We start from the raw sequence: 12,261 nt of genomic DNA, 5'->3' as shown, positions 1-12,261 counted from the left end.
CATCCGGGGAGTTAGTGTTAAGCACATAAGTTAGATAAGGCTTGCTTGAACGCACTGTTAGTGACAATATGGATAGTAAGTCTACAGTGGTCTACGGCCAAACGCTTCCTTAAGCTTACAAAAGTCCCGAAAGCCGCAAGAAATTTAACAGTGTGCTGGCTAATGATAAAAGAGCCTAGAATTAATTCGAGAAATACAATTGACATTCCCGGGTTGTTGCAAAATTGATTACCGTCTTTGAGAGAAACTTGACTTATATAACTTATTTAATAATTAAAATTATTTAATTGTTACTTAATTATTTGTTTCTTAACAGTATTTTTTATAATAGGTTAACAATTTTATTATTTAATAGTTAATTTAATAATCAATATTTTAATTAACTATTTTTTATAATTTTTAGAAGTTTCTCTTTCTCTAAAATGTGTTATACCCTCTTTGCTTACTCAAATAATTAGTTGCAAAATATGTGATTTGAGATTAAAATTTTAAATGTTGTCAGCTGGGGGCTAGGCCGAGCTCCCAAGAAATCTTCCTTGCAAAAGCAAAGAGTTGTTGGTAACAGTAAATAAACGCTAAAACACATTTTTGGATTTTCTCATGTTGTGAAAAATTCATGCTATTTAAAATTTGGTTGTTTATAGTTCGACTAATATTACAATTCAAATTAATAGAAACTGCGACAACCATCTTGACGACTAGAATTGGTTGATGTTGATGAGGACAAGATCTGATCAAATGATTATTACAGCAACCACTTACCACAACCACAACCAGTTTACAACAGGCTATCCCAACCAACTTGTTAAACTAACATAATCGATGTTGACGGGTCTGACAAAACGAGTATTACAACATCTCACCTCAATTACCACAACCCAGTGATACTGATTTAGCCCAAACAACATACACGGTTAGCATTCCTCAATGTTATCGGGTGACAGAAACTGAAAAAACAGTTAGTACAACCCCCCTGCTCTTTTATCATAACCGAGTTGTAATGAGATACCCCTACCAACTAACGACTAAGGCTAATCGAGGCTCTCGGATTACGAAATGTGATCAAACGATTGTTACAAAAACAATCCTCAATTACCACAACCATAATCAAGTTGCAGCGAGTTACTCCAACCAACTTTTGCGACTAACTTTAATCGATGTTGACGGGTGACGGGTTATGATCAAGCGATCACTACAACAATCACCCTCAAATATCTCAACCGAGTTACAACAAGCTACTCCAACCAACTTATACGGCTAACACCCGTCGATGTTACCCATCGATGTTGACGGGTAGGCCTAACGGGATCTAATCAAACGATTTTTACAACAGCCACCTTTTAATTATCACAACCGTAACCGAGTTACAACGAGCTACCCCAACCAGCTTGTACGGCTAACGTTAACCGATGTTGACAGGGACAGAATCTGGTCAAACGATTAATAGAACAACCAGCCTCAAATACCATAGCCCAGTTACAACGAATTACCCAAACCAACTTGTACGACTACCATTAATCGATGTTGGCCGTGATAAGATATGATTAAACGATTTTGATACCGTTTTGTCTACATTTCAACGAGCCTATTGTCAATGTCAAAACATGGAGCAAGAGTACCATAGAGTAAGACCCCACCTCAGCTAGAAGCTGAGGTGGGGACGAAAATACGTTGCACGGCAGCCATTTTGTAACATTCAAAAGAGCTGCTTTATTGGTACAGGCAATTTTAGGGGGACAGAGGGGCACTGTCCCAGGTTGGATAAATCTTAGAGGAGCAAAATTTCAAATAAATCATAAAACGGTAATACTCATTCTGTAATTTATGAGATTCTATTTTTATTAAAATAAAGTAGAGGGCTCAGTTGACAGTAAGTGTAAGCAAATTGACTCCAGAATTTTTATTTTTCCCTTTTCTTTATCGCGATCCCTTGAAAATAATAGTAATCAGATCGAATATCATTAATTGTAATGTATTTTGCGATATTTTGTATTTAGATTTTACTAATAAATGAAAACTTTGTTAAAATTTGGCATAACAATTTTTTAGGGGCAGGGAAGGGGGCTAATCAGGATTTTGCCCCGGGCGCAAGAGAAGCCAGAACTGCCACTGCATAAAGTTGTCTCTGCAAGTGGAAACTATATTTTTTTTAATGCTTATGCTATAAGGTTTACAAAAGTGTATAGTTCTCTAACTCTCTAAAATGTCAGCAAATATGACTAATACTTTACAGTATGAACTGGACTATAAGACTAACTTTAGAATACTATACACGAAAAATTAATAGTATTATTATATTAATAAAATTAATAATATAATTAACAAAATCAAAATATTTAATATAACATTAAATAATAATAATATAATATACCATTATATATTGTGTAAATAATATAGAAGAATAATATAAGACTAATATATGTCCCAGTAAGAATAAGAACCGTCGCATTTCCCTTGAAAGAGAATTTATTCTGAATGAACCTGTTTTATTCTGATAATTTATTCTGACTAGGGTGAGCCAAAGAAACTAAAAAATTTAATCTGTCAAATGGTTTTTCTTGGGCAAAACTGACTCTGAGTGGAAAATTATCTTTTATTTCTCAGATTTCTGTCGTGCTTTTATAATTTTATGAATTTGTCGTATAATGTACTTTTTTTAAAGTTTTTTTTCAAAAATGGCCATAAGAAACTAAAATTATTTCTTTTCTTTTGAAAGATGATGTATCCTGAACAGAGAAAGAGTAAGGGAGAAACTACAGAGTTCGAATATTTAATTGATTAGCCTCCTTGGCCTCCTTGGTTCAAATAAAATGCAAAATTTTTAATTCAGAATGTAATTTTCGCCCTGAGCTACAAATATGCCACTGTCTATACGAAAAATAAGTGAAATTTCTGTCCTCAATATAATTATAGCCTAAATTACCATTTCAAAATTATCATTTCTGAATTCTGATTTTCTAGAAAATTTTTATTTTTCGTGTTAAGAAGTGCATTAGAAATCCATCAAGGTAATTCGTTTTCTGCTTTTTGAAAAAAAAAAGATGTCTCAAATACCGAGAGATTACTTTAAAATATATGTTTCTCCGAGAAAGAATACCTCATCTTGTGGGAAATCAGTCTGTCTAAATATCATCTAACGATCAGTTCTGAGGATTACTTGTCAAGCTTGCATAATATCTATGATGAGGGTAACTGTAAAAAAAAAGAAAAAAAAAAGAAGAAGTGAAGATAGTCCACTTCAAGATACTGGTGGATTTCAAAATTACCGTTTCTGAAGTCTGATTTTCTGAAAAAAATTTGGTTTCGATGTTACAAAATGCAATAGCAATCCTCCGTGGTTACATCTTCTTGTACTTTCTGGAAATAAACTAGAAAAAAGTTACATCTTTCTTCTACTTTTTGAGGGATGATTCGTCCTAGCCGAGTGGTTGGCTGGTTGGATTTGGAATCATTTGTCCGAAGGGCGAGGGTTCGATTCCAGGTGTGACCAGTTATTTGGTTTGGGACGGGGGTTAGTGGCGTGACTTTCTATGCTCAGCCAGAGTCGATCCAGCTCTAAATAGGTACATGGAAAAATCTGGGGAAGATAAGCAGGAAGGGTGTACGACAGCACAGGACGGCTGCCCCCAACCCCCATTCCACTTCCTGGCTGAAGGGCCTTGAAACGGAGATCAGCACCGCCAAATGGACTTTAAGGGTTTCTCAAACACTGCGAGACTGCGCTGAAGTATATTTTTTCTTTCCCAAGAGCGATGTAATCATTTTTGCGGGAAATTAGTCTGCCTGAATAGCATTTAATGATCAGTTCTGAGTAGTACTTCTCAAGTTTTTATGATGTGTCTGATGAGGGTAAGGACATTTATAAAAGTTGATAATAAGCTATTTCAGGAGGTTTATTAATTTCAGAACTACCATTTCTAATTCGGATTTTTGGATATTTTCGACGTTAGGAACTACCCTATTGCCTTTTTGAAGCTTGAAATTCACCCTGGTACCTCTAATTTTCCCTAGGTGACCCCATGGAACTTATTCTTTTATTTTTTGAAAGCGGTTGCTTAGACACCGAGAGTCTGGGTGGTAATATTTTTTTTCAAAAAAAAAAACAAAAAAAAAACGTGGAAAATCAATCAACCTAAATAGCCTACCACATAATGACAAGTCTTGAGAATAATTAATTAAAAAGAATTTTTTTTCAACTGAAAGTAACGATTAACATTAAAAATTAAAACGAATAGAAATTATTCCGTGTATGAGGAGGGCTGTCCCTTCCCGAACCCTTGCTCTGTAAGCTAAAGTATTTAATTTCTCCAAAAAATACATCCCATTCAAATTCAACGGCCCTTTGGTTTGAGCTGTTTGTATTAAGGAATCGTGACAAAAGGTCAAACTTCAGCGTGAAGATCGATTACTGACAAAGGGGTAGCCCCTCCCCCATATATACGGATTAGTTTCTTTTCGTTTTAAGTTTTAATGCTGCTCCATACTTTCAGTTAAAAAAACTTGTTTTTCTATTCAATTTCTGACCGTTATGCATACCGTGCCAGGTAAAATAAGTTTTTCAAAAAAAGTAAAGAACTCCATTAAACGAAAAATGAACAAAAAAAGAATAAAATAGTCTACCAAGCATGCAACTATCACAAATCAGTATTAATAAACAAATGAAACCCAAAACGAACAGAAATTAAAATAAGTCAAACTCAAAACGAGCTGAAATTAATCTGAGTAGGGTTCTAAACCCAATGCTGTTTGAAAGCTAGAATATAATTTGTACTTTACTGAAAAAAATTCGAATTAATTTACTGAAAAAGATGTACATTGTCAGTTTAATAGACATATGCTGATATTTATTCCTTAAAATCTTAATTAATTTTTGTTTTCTTAAAGTTATAAGTGAAAACATTTAAAAGAATTTTTTTCAGTAAAGTACAAATTATAATTTTAGAAGGCATAGGGTTTAAAACCCCCCAGAGGGATAGCGTCAAACCACTCAATTTACTGATAAATTTGAATTGTAACAAGGATATCTAATAAATATTTTTGAAAAAAAAAATTTCAAAAAAATACAAAACATTATGCTGTTATGCAAAATGAATATACAAATTATATTCTAGCTTTCAAAAAGCATAGGGTTTAGAACCCTACTCAGATTAATTTCAGCTCGTTTTGAGTTTGACTTATTTTAATTACTGTTTGTTTTGGGTTTCATTTATTTATTGATACTGATTTGTGGTAGTTGTATGCTTGGTAGATTATTTGATTCTATTTTTGTTCATTTTTTGTTTAATGGAGTTCTTTACTTTTTTTTTGAAAAATTTATTTTGTGCAAATTTTTTTTTTATTAATTTCTGTTCGCTTTATATTGACTAATCTACTGAACACCTATTTCATAAAATCACCGCATTGAATTGAGCTTACTAGAACTGTCAAGTTGACTATTCATGCCTCAACTTATTGCTCCAATCCTTTCCAGTCAGAGTTGCAACTTCTTTGTGCAAAACCTCGGAGTCAAGGTTGCAACTTTTTGTGCCAAACCGAATATCTTACTGGCAAAAAAATTGCGAGAGGAAATAAGTACTGTCTTCTAAATTTTCTCATATTAATGCTATTATGTTGACAAAGGAGCATTAAATACAGATACAGAAATTTAAAATATTGCGTAATAGCTACCTACTTTACGTTTATAGTTTACTATCTCTAACAAAAAGTAGTAAAAAGCGCTAATTTCTTTAGATAAACTCATTAGTCACTATTTTGGAAAAATTTGTGGTAAAAAGCATTAATTCGAGTGGCAACCCTGGTTCCAGTTAATATGTGATTATCGAAACTCAAGCTAAGGATCCACCGAGCCTGGATCCGCTGACGAATCAACGTTTCTGGTTGCTCAGACTCCACATTAGTTAAGTCTTTAAAAAGCTGTGTCCTGAAAATGATTATTATACTGAAATGATCCACGTAAAAAGAATAACCCACTGTAAATGAATAAGCCCTGAAGTTGTTGGACAAAAAAACTGTCAGTTAAAACAAAGTAGTGCGAGTTTATCGTCGCAGGAAACTGATTTTTACGTCGTAGTTTGGGAAACGCCTATACATGGGAAGATCCGGGTCTTTTTGGCACTTTGCACAGGAGTAAACTTTTTGCTTATTTAAATTAGGTGTGCTGTTTAATCATTTATGATTGAATTATGTAAGTCTTTCATTGGCTGTTGATGTAGTGGAATGGGACTCAGGTTTTCCCCAATGAAAGAGTCATTTAAGACATTATTCTTTTCTGCACTGGCGCTGGGGATAGAGGACGACCTAATTGCTGCCCGTAGAGCCTGTGAATTATAAAACATGTTCCAAAAACTAAGCATAACTTACTATTTTACTAAATGTAATATACTCTGTATTTGATGTTTGACAAAAAAAGTTCCAAATCACAAATCTGTTATTTTAGATTGCATATTTTTGTTTTTTGAGAGAATTTTTACAAATAAAATTTAAAGTAAGCCCCTCCCCCATGAAAAAATTAAGGCTATTAGCTTCCCGTTTTACAAACAAAGTTTCTAGGCAAGTCCCTGCTTCCGTGTTTCCCTACATTTATTCTTAAGAAACCATTATAGAATAACATTTTCTTTGTTTTTTTTTAATTCTTACTATATCTTTCTAAACAATACTACCATGTTTAGAATATTGCAGAATTTTCAACTTCGTAGAAATGTGATTCAGTGCATTTGTGATAAATTACAAATCTAATCAATCGGAGTGAAAATTCTTCAAGGTTCAGTCAAGGTATTCCAGGTCTTACAAGAGGAAGATGCTATTCGTTGTCATATTCATATATATATACTTATTAACATCTGGACAAATGAATTTACAAATCTAAAAAGATTTTAGGCCAAAATTTTATCTTCTTGGGGAAATAATTCAGATAATTATTGGAATTAATAAATACAATAGTTCCTGTGAGCCGTACTAGCCGAGTGGTTTTCATGCTGAACTTACAAACCTGTGTCCGTAAGCGTGGGGTTCTAGTTCTCCTGTCACTAATTATTTGGTTCGGAACGGGGGGTCAGCGGTGTAGCTCTGTAAGCTCAGCTAGAGTCGACCCAGCTACAAATAGGTACCTGGAGAAATCTGGGTTAAAGACACAGCCAGCGTCGGATAATTTCAATGTTTTCACCTCCAACCATGCAAAGCACTCCCGGCCGAATGCAAAGAATCAGGAGATTGGTGCTCGCCACACGGGCACCGATCTGCTGTGAAAAAAATTGCTTTGTGCAATTTTTTTTCATAATAATTCACTCCAATAAATGCCGTACAGGTACACAAATTTTATACAACGTATTATATACAAAATGGTTTCCGGGGTTTACCCCCCCCCCCGCCGGCATTTTCCTGGAAAATTGGCATTCTGGTATATTCTGGTCTAAAAAAACGATCTAGATTGGTCAGAAGTTTGAGAGGATTAGTTAAGAGCTTTAATTCTAGAAAAAAACTTATGTGAGTGATGTCATTTTTGTATACATTATTGCAGTGCTGCACTGACTTTGGCATACCTATGTGGAAGAGATATTCATGCTTTGACAAGTTTACATTAGATCGCTTAAACAGCAAAAACTGGTAATTGCAAAAATATTTTTATGTATTTTGACAAGGGTTTACAACAATTCAAAAACCATAAAAAGAGAAAACCAAATTGAAGCTTAGTAGAAATCGTTGTAAGAAATTGGACCTGGGAAAATTCGCTAAGAGCCTTGATTTTGGAAAAAAGATTCTTGTCAGTGACGTCATTTTTCTATACATCATTACAGTACTGCAATGATGTTGTAACACTTATGTGGAAAAATTGAAGATTTTCATGCATGGAAAAGTTTTAATTAAATATGTAAACTTTTACATGCATGAAAATCTTCAATTTTTCCACATAAGTGTTACAACATCATTGCAGTACTGTAATGATGTATAGAAAAATTACGTCACTGACAGGAATCTTTTTTCCAAAATCAAGGCTCTTAGCGAATTTTCTCAGGTCCAATTTCTTACAACGATTTCTACTAAGCTTCAATTTTCTTTTTTATGGTTTTTGAATTGTTGTAAACCCTTGTCAAAATACATAAAATTTTTTTTTGCAATTACCAGTTTTTTCTATTTAAGCAATCTAATATAAACTTATCAATGAATGAATATATCTTCCACATAGGTGTGCCAACGTCAGTGCAGTACTGCAATAATGTATACAAAAATGACATCACTCACATAAGTTTTTATCTAGAATTAAAGCTCTTAACTAATCTTCTCAAACTTCTGACCAATCTAGATCATTTTTTTAGGCCAGAATTTACCAAAATGCCAATTTTCCAGAAAAACGCCGGGGGGGGGGGGTAAACCTTGGCACCATTTTGTATATAATACGTTGTATAAAATTTGTGTACCTGTACGGCATTTATTGGAGTGAATTATTATGGAAAAAAATTGCACACAGCAGTTTTTTTTCACAGCAGATCGGTGCCCGTGTGGCGGGCACCGATCTCCTGATTCTTTGCATTCGGCCGGGAGTACTTTGCATGGTTGGAGGTGAAAACATTGAAATCATCCGACGCTGTCTGTGTCTTTAACCCAGATTTCTCCAGGTACCTATCTGGAGCTGGGTCGACTCTAGATGAGCTTACAGAGCTACACCGCTGACCCCCCGTTCCGAACCAAATAATTAGTGAAAGGAGAACTAGAACCCCGCGCTTACGGACACAGGTTTATAAGTTCAGCATGAAAACCTCTCGGCTAGTACGGCTCACAGGAATTATTGTATTTATTAATTCCAATAATTATCTGAATTATTTCCCCAAGAAGATAAAATTTTGCCCTAAAATCTTTTCAGATTTGTAAATTCATTTGTCCAGATGTTAATAAGTATATATATGAATGTGACAACGAATAGCATCTTCTTCTTGTAAGACCTGGAATACCTCGACTGAACCTTGAAGAATTTTCACTCCGATTGATTAGATTTGTAATTTATCACAAATGCACTGAATCACATTTCTACGAAGTTGAAAATTCTGCAATATTGCCAAGCATGGTAGTATGGTTTAGAAAGATATAGTGAAAATTAAAAAAAGCAAAGAAAATATTATTCTATAATGGTTTCTTAAGAATAAATGTAGGGAAACACGGAAGCAGGGACTTGCCTAGAAACTTTGTCTGTAAAACCTTGAAGAATTTTCACTCCGATTGATTAGATTTGTAATTTATGCTAATAGCCTTAATTTTTTTTGGGGGGAGGGGCTTACTTGAAATTTTATTTATAAAAATTCTCTCAAAAAACAAAAATATGGCAGAAAGATTTCCTACAAAAATAGATACTTCGTTCTCGAGAAAAATTTTTTTTAGTTGGTTCTTGCGAAGTTTGAGAAACCCGTTTTGAACATTAGAAGAACATTTTATCTTGGGGAATTCCTAGCACCAAAATAGTAATTCTGTTAAAAAGGCAATTTCTAACACCAAAATTCAAAATTTAATCTAAAACTCCGAATTCATGAACAAGAATTCTGAAATTTAATTTCAGCCAGCATCTTACAGCAAAATAGAATGTCTTTATTTTTTTTAATTACGCTTAACGCCATTAGAGACATGAGCTGAATAAATATTTCTTAGAACTGGTCATTATATGGTTTTTAGGCTCACTAATTTTCTACGAAACTGAGGGCTGCCTTTTTGAAAATTTTTTTTTTACACATTCTCGTGATGCTTGAGGAGCACTTTTCAGAAACTAAAAGGAGATCTGACCTTGGGCAATTTCTAACATCAAAGTGGCAATAACGACGAAAAGGCAAATGTCTAAGGTAGCAGTTCAACTCTTAGTCTGAAATTCAGAAATAAAAGTTCTTGAAAATTAAACTGAACCAGCATATGAAAATGAAATATCTTTCAATTTCCTTTTAAATGCGCTTACCTCTATGAGACATATCACAAAAGTTTGATAAGTGATTTTCAGAACTGATCATTAGATGCCATTTAGGTAGACTGATTTCCCGTGAAAACGAGGCCTTCATTCGTCGGAAATAAAGATATTTAGCGCAGTCTCGGGGTGTTTGAAAAAACTTTCCCAAAAAATAAAAGAGTATTTTACCTTGGGCAGTTCCTAACGACTAAAATGTAATTAACGCCAACATTCGAAATTCAATCTAAAATTCACAAATCAGAAACGAGAACGCTGAAACATAATCTGAACCGGCCCCCTAAAAGGGATTATTTTCAATTGCTTGAATACACTTACCCTAAGCGGACATATCACAAAAGCTTGATAAGTCATTTTCAGAACTAATCATTAGATGATATTTAAGCAGACTGATTTCCTGCCAAAATGATAGCTTTCTTCTCGAGAAAAAATATTTACGCGCAGTCTCACAGTGTTAGGGAAACCCATTTCGAAAACTAAAAATTGATATAGCCTCAGGCTATTCCTAACGTCAAAAGGTTATTCCGATTTCCATCTTGAAAGAAATTAGAAACTAACACAGCAGAAGAAGGTAAAATTTCGAATGAATGCTTTCATTTTAATCATTTAAAATCTTCTGCAAAAAAGGTTGAGTGGAAATTGTGAGGCTAATGCCTTTTGGTCAGGGGATTGTGCATTATATTTCTCAGGTGCACTAAAATGTTTAACTCCAGTTCTGCCTCTAGATCTATACCTTATGCAGGGTTGTCACTCCACTTTTTGATTCTCTCAAGTTTAACGACAAAAAACACTGAAGACGAAAAAAGTATTATAGTTAAAATTTTTCGTTTGCTTGGTACTAGACTGACAAAGTAGCACTAATAAAAAAAAGAAGATGAGAATTCTGTGGAGAATTTACCATTTTTTCGAAATTACTTTCTTTAACAGAAAGAACTGCCTATTTGAACTTGATAACTTTTGATTAACTTTTATAAAGTTCTTACTAAGAACTTTGATGACTTTGGAGATAATTGACCAGAAGGAATCGAAAAAGAGGTTATATAAGAGATACTTGGATGATTGAAACGATGAAGAATTGGAAATCTTTAAAAAACAGAAGAATCCAGAAAAAGCTACGACGAAGTTTCATAATCGCACATTTTAGGAATGTAAAGGTAATACGTGTCCAGAAAGTAACCTCCGTTTATGCCTTTGTATATAAATAATAATTGACAATCAAGTATTTTACAGTAGGTTGCATCAAGACATGGCTAATTGTAGAAAGAAAAGGCCAAGACAGATAGTCCAAGTAATTGAGAGGCAAATGTTTAAATGACTGCACGGTTAAATGACGGGAGTAAGTATGACTCTCTTATTGGACAAATACTTGTTTGTTAGTTGTTGGGAATGCACACCCACCTATGATCTTAAGAAGGTTGGCCAAGAATTTAGAATTTCTTATCGAATTTCTTTCCGATTTTCTTAGAGAGATTATTCGAAATTGATTGTTTTTTGTCATTTTATTTATTAGCATTACCCTTATGAAATTTCAGTTACAGCTTTGACATTTAGTCGTTAACTTATTGTAAACTTAGGCTAGACCCATTATTAAGTTTTTTCATTTGCTTAGTTGAGAAAACTCCCTTCTCCCTAATCCGTTTTTTAAAGTTCTTTAAATAAAATATACTTGATATCCACATTTGCTGTATTTGTACTAACTCTGTTATAAGTAGTATCTATATAGGGAATACGAAACTTACATGAAAACTTACATTTAATTTCACTAAAAAAAGTAGTTTAACCTGTGCATTGACTTACCAAGGACAGTGATAGTATAGGCACCGCGAAACTTACATGGAAACTTACATTGAATTTCACTAAAAAAAAGTAGTTTAACCTGTACATTGACTTACCCCGGACAGTGATATATAGGTTTCACTAGTGATTGTATAATAAGTTATGAAGGACGGGTTTCTGACATAATTCATGTAGGCCAGGTTTCTACTTCGTAATATATATATGGCCTACATGCCTTTTAGGGTAAGTACATTATCCGTGTAAAAAAAAACGGTGTGTCTTGGCTAGGTGTTAATATATTCAGTTTTTTTTTAATATAAAATCGTGTTTCAAATTAGAATTTTCTACAGTTTGAATAGTTCATTCATTCTATCTATATATATATATATATATATATATATATATATATATATATATATATATATATATATATATATATATATATATATATTTTACGATCATTTACATTGTTAAAGATATGGAATGTTCTAAGCGAGTTCTGGTGAGTAAATTTTCTTACAATATAATAAAACAAATCTATTTCTGTC

General features: G+C 33.5%; 1 protein-coding gene across 2 annotated transcripts in view; it reads right to left on the bottom strand.

Moving 5' to 3' along the window:
- Window positions 1–10,297, bottom strand: part of LOC148954103 (metabotropic glutamate receptor 8-like) — a 437,295-nt gene extending 426,998 nt beyond the window's left edge. The window contains exon 1 of one of the 2 annotated variants that reach the window (XM_089085905.1): window positions 10,256–10,297. The gene's annotated coding sequence lies outside the window, so the exon portion shown is untranslated. Of the gene's footprint in view, window positions 1–9,931; window positions 9,984–10,255 lie in introns of those variants that run through there. The other variant, XM_089085904.1, reaches the window with a different exon arrangement.
- Window positions 10,298–12,261: the final 1,964 nt, after the last annotated feature.

This window comes from Artemia sp. Qi Xiang Cuo, chromosome 3 (assembly GCF_049724085.1).
Source record: "Artemia sp. Qi Xiang Cuo chromosome 3, ASM4972408v1, whole genome shotgun sequence".
NCBI classification, from domain to species: Eukaryota; Metazoa; Arthropoda; class Branchiopoda; order Anostraca; family Artemiidae; genus Artemia; species Artemia sp. Qi Xiang Cuo.
This window is presented reverse-complemented; position numbering and strand designations above follow the sequence as displayed.